Source organism: Euphorbia lathyris, chromosome 2 (assembly GCF_963576675.1).
Source record: "Euphorbia lathyris chromosome 2, ddEupLath1.1, whole genome shotgun sequence".
NCBI classification, from domain to species: Eukaryota; Viridiplantae; Streptophyta; class Magnoliopsida; order Malpighiales; family Euphorbiaceae; genus Euphorbia; species Euphorbia lathyris.
The window spans coordinates 92,625,476-92,631,040 of NC_088911.1; positions in this window are offsets into that span (position 1 = coordinate 92,625,476).

Sequence of the window (5,565 nt, forward strand, 5' to 3'; positions counted from 1 at the left end):
GAGAGTAAACACTTTAGCCACTAAAATTGTGTGAAATGAGTGAACTACCTATGGTGAGGTGTTTTACTTAGCGATCCCCTCAAGCTCGTTTAATTGAATATGTGTCCATTTTCTTAAAACATATGACCTATGATAATTGAAATGCGGCTTTTGGATATCGTGTCTCTACTTTGTATTTCTGAATGCATGTAATTACAGATGCTCGAAATTGTGTCAAGCACCTAGTCAAACCGGGAGGTTTTCTAGCTTGCTTGTGATTGCGGGTTTAGTTTTTTTTAGTTTACTTGGGGACAAGTAAAGTTTTAAGTGCGAGGAGGTTTGATAGGGGTCAAAAACCCCTATCTTTGGGTACGGTTTTAGAACGGTTTTTAGCGTTATTTAGTTAATAAGCGAGCAATTCTCGCATTTAAATGCTTTTGTGTGAGTTAGTTAGAAATTGGAAATGTTTTATTTACTTTTCGTTGTTCAGGCTCGTTTTATGATCAATTTAGGCAAATACGGCCAAAATGGCATGCATATTATAATTCCGTTATCTTTTGAAGCTAATTGATCCGTCAAAAGTTGCACCAAACGAAGCGTTTGCTCAAAATAAGCGATTGGCGGGTCAATTTAGCCTTTGGACTAATGTTGTTTGGAGTTTATGTGCGTGTGCAGGTTAAAACATGATCAATTTCAGGCAAAAAATCGTGGTTCGGGGACCCCCGGCAGTCGCTCGGTGAATTGAGCATCGGCGAGCAGCCCAGGCGCTGCTCGGCGAGCTACCTAGGCACTGCTCGGGCACTGCTCCTGCTCACCAATTCTGCCCCCACGACTTCCTACCTTCATAAGGACACGAAATAGGTCATCAAAAGGGCCCGAGCCACGCCTATAAATTGGATTTTTCCAATGTAAATTAACATCTTTTATCTTTTATAATTTTCTTAGCTTTTCATCTTGAGAAATCCTCTCCACCTCCTCCATATCCTTCAAACCTCCATTGAAGACACCTCCGAAGCTCCGCTCACCGAGGATTGCTCAAGCTCCATCCTTAAGTCCTAGGAAGACGCCTGCATTGGTAGACAGGTTCCCTGAAAGGGATTTTTCTTCTTTTACATTCTGTCTAGCCTCTGATACATGTTATGAATCCTAGGCTCATTGTAACTTCGTGACAATACTTCTCATCTTTGATATATATTATAGTTTTGTTTCTTCAATTGTTTTATTGCTTTAATCTTTGTCTTACGCTTTGTCTGATTGGTTTAACTCATTCGATAATCCCAAAATTAAGTTGGCACATATTGCGAGCTGAATCTGACCTAGTCAGTGCCTATAGGATTGACGACCCTATAGAAGATTAAGCCCAAATTGCTGAGCCTTAGAGCTAGTTTCGGCCTTACAAGGGAATCATGAACTAGGGACTTTAGGAGGATAGGTCGGGTTAATCGCCTCGGACACAAGTGACTTAGGTTTTAATTCAATTGCTTAAACAATCTATTTTCATTATCATCGTATCCCTTCATGTTCCTTCGGATAATTGCACTGGTAAAAGATCACTTAGGAGTAGTTTAACTTAATTAGGGGTAGAGTAACTTAATTAGGCGTAGAATAACTTAGTTAGAATCAGATAACTTAGCTAGGAGTATTATAATTCAACCTAGGAGTAGATTAACTTAAGAAAAACCAACTCAAAACCCCCTAAGCCTAGATAACACTTGAAACCAAGTAACTCGATACTTGCAGAAATAAATCCTGTGGACGATACCTGGACTTTTCCAGAAATTTATTACTTGATAACGACGGGGTACACTTATCCCTAAGATCGGCCTCTCATTCGCGTGAGGCCGCGTCAGCAGACTGACTTGACTTTCCTGCAGGGTCAGTTTCATCGAACTCGATATGGACAGACTCTTCTACGATTTGAGTTTGTTTATTGAACACCCTATATGCTTTACTGTTAGTTGAGTACCCTAGAAAGATCGCTTCGTCAGATTTAGAGTCAAATTTGGCAAGGTTGTCTTTCGTATTGAGTATAAAGCATTTACAACCAAAAGCACGAAAGTATCCAATATTGGGCTTTCGTCCTTTCCAAAGTTCGTAGGGGGTTTTCTTAAGAATAGGTCTAATTAAAGCCCTATTGAGTATATAGCATGCTGTGTTGACAGCTTCACCCCAGAAATACTTTGGAAGCCTATTCTCACTCAGCATTGTCCTAGCTATTTCAACTAATGTTCTGTTCTTCCTTTCAACTACCCCATTTTGTTGAGGAGTTCTAGGAGTAGAAAAATTGTGGTCAATGCCGTTGACTTCACAGAATTCATCAAACTGTTGGTTTTTGAATTCTCTGCCATTATCACTAGGGATGTGAGCTAATTTTAAATCTTTGTCATTTTTAAGTTTTCTGATCAGTGTTGAAAACGTCTCAAAAGCTTCATCCTTGCTACTCAGCAAGAGAACCCAAGTGTACCGAGAGAAATCGTCTACAATGACTAAAGAAAATTTCTTACCGCCCAAGCTGAGTGGTTGGACAGGTTCGAAAAGATCCAAATGTAGTAATTCTAATGGACATTTGGTTGAGACAATATTTTTACTTTGAAAAGACTTTTTGGTTTGTTTACCTTGCTGACAAGTATTACATAATTGATCTTTCTCGATTTTAAGTTTGGGCAAGCTCACAACTAATTGCTTTCTTGCTAATTTGGCAAGGAGGTTCATGCTTACATGACCAAGTCTCCTATGCCATAGCCAGGAGTTATCCTCCTTTGACACTAAGCATATGTTTTTCGAAAAATTATTTTCTAAACTCAACATGTATACATTATCAACACGAGGGGCAGTTAAAATCAAATCGTTTGTTTTTCCCTCGAGTATCCGACACTCAGTGGCATCAAATACAACCTTTCTACCGCTGTCACACAGCTGAGCTACACTCAATAGGTTATATTTGAGACCCCTGACTAAGGAGACTGGCTCAATAGTAGGGTTACCTCTGATAGTACTTGAACTTACTATCTTACCCTTCTTGTTGTCTCCGAAGCTTACACTTCCACATTGTTTACGCTCAAGTGTGATGAATTGAGTTTCATCACCGGTCATATGCCTCGAGCATGCGCTGTCAATATACCAAAGCTTTGACTTTTCCACGCACCTCAGGCTCACCTGCATTTTTAACTATTCATCTTTAGGTACCCAATTCTTTTTTGGTCCTCGTTGGTTAGCATAAACAGGTGACACATCATGCTTTAATTTGTGACGACATACATTTATGGTGTGGCCATATTTACCACAATAGTCACAAAAGATTACCCTTTGAGGGTGTTTCCTCTTTTGGTCAGCATGATGGTGCTGAGCATTACCCTGCTGAGTGTACTGTCGATGCTGACCAGTACCTTGATACTCAGCATTGGAATAGAACCTTTTCTTAGCCGATGTACTCAGTTGGTTCTGTATATTTGTGATGTCCTTTCTCAGTTTCTTTGAATCTGACTGGACTTCTGAGACAAAACCATGCATGATTTTCAGATTTTCATCTTGCCTGGTGTTGTCTTGGAGAAGATGTCGGAGGTCACTTAGCTTGACCTATTCGATCTCATCACATCGCCTACTGAGTGCCTTAATTTTCTTGTTACACTTTTTAGTCAGTGTATATAGATCACTCAGGGCGTTGACCATTTCATTTCTAAGCAAGAGAAGAGATGTTACCTCATTGGAGTGGTCCTCTTGGTCAGTGTCATCTGAGAGGTCAGCTTGCTCAGATTGGCATAGGTCAGCAGCTTCGTCAGCCATGAAACATATGTTTGCCGACTCATTGGCATCAGCTTTTGATGAGGTTGACTCATCACTATCGCTCCACGTTGCCACCATAGCTTTTCTGCTACCTTTCTTATCTTTCTTCAATGTGGGGCAGCTTGATTTAATATGCCCAGTTTGATGACATTCAAAGCATGTGACAAGCTTCGAGCTGTCGTTCTTGTATTTGCTGTCGCTGGGCTCAGCTTTGTATTTGTCGTTTCTTCTGAAAGACCTCTTGCTGTTCTTGTCGTTCTTTCTGAACAACTTCTTCATCTTTCTTGTGAACATGGCCATCTCCTCATCATCTGATGAGTCAGCTTCTATTGAGTCAGCTTTCATGACAAGTGATTTTTGTTTCTTGTCTTCTGACTTCTCTTTAGCTTCAAAGTTTTTCATGGAGATCTCATGGGTCAGCAGAGATCCGATCAGCTCATCATATTTGTATGTGGTCAAGTCCTGAGCTTCTTCCACAGCTGTCTTTTTAGCTTACCAGCTCTTGGGTAGACTTCTCAAGATTTTCTTCACCTGCTCTTCTTCTGTGAAGATCTTGCCGATTCGTTTAAGCTCATTTATGATATTTGTGAACCTTGAGTTCATCTCCAAGATGTCTTCATTCTCATTCATCTCGAACAGCTCGTATAATCGCATGTGTTGGTTCACCTTTGACTTCTTGACCTTGCTGGTACCTTCATAGGTCACTTCCAGCTTCTTCCATATTTCCTGTGCTGACTCACAACCTAAAAGTTTGTTGTACTCTGCAGCATCTAACGCACAGTGAAGCATATTGATAGCCGAAGCATTATTTTGCAGTTTTCTAAGGTCATCCTCTAACCACTCAGTTTCACTCTTAACAACTTTTTCGTTGTCTACTGTTTTGTAAGGCACATATAGGCCTTGAACTATTGCAAGCCACGCACTCATGTTTGTAGCTTGAATAAAGTTTTTCATCCTGTTCTTCCAAAATGTATAATTTGATCCGAAGAATAAGGGAGGCCGACTAATAGATAATCCCTCAGGGAGTATCTGTGTTGTTTGATTTCCTAGAAGGAAATGAGTGTTGTTCTCAGCCATTTGTAGGGATCAGCTCAAGATAGTTTTATCTTTGAGTAGTGAGCTACTGAGCTCTGATACCACTTGTTGGTCCCGTGTAATTAGTTCCAAGGGAGGGTTAGGAACTAATGTAACTTTTTTGCTTAATAATGCTGACTTAATCAATTCTATAAATTACTTAACTCAGTTTTGGTCAGCAAGGCCGAGAGAGATTTAAGACAGCTTTAGTCAGAGGCTGACTAGAACCGTTTTACTTGCGAGTTGGGAATTAACACTTAGGTCAGCTTCCAACTCAGCACTCTAATTACTCAGTGTCAGCTTATACAATTTATATCCTGAGTAATTTAAGCAAGCAACACATACATAGATATATTGAGAGAAAGGGTTAGAAATTACTCAGCAGATTTGTCCTGGTTCGGCCTCACTGCCTACGTCCAGTCCCCAGAATACTTCCAGGCTTTTTCAATCCAATACTGAGCTCTTTAAAGGTAGAGCACAACCCGTTTACAAGGCAGTTGAATATGCAAGAGTACCTTCCTCTATTCGTCTACTCAACCCCTACTGAGCGTTATAACCAAACACTCGATTTTCTCTACCGCTGAGTACTAAAAACCGAGTACTCAGCACCACTCTCTCAATTTTTACAATTGATATAAACTTGTTCTTTCTAGATGAAGAACACTTTAGATGAATACAAATTCAATCTAGCTTTTACACAGAGATAGAGATTTGGTGTAAGATTTTCTT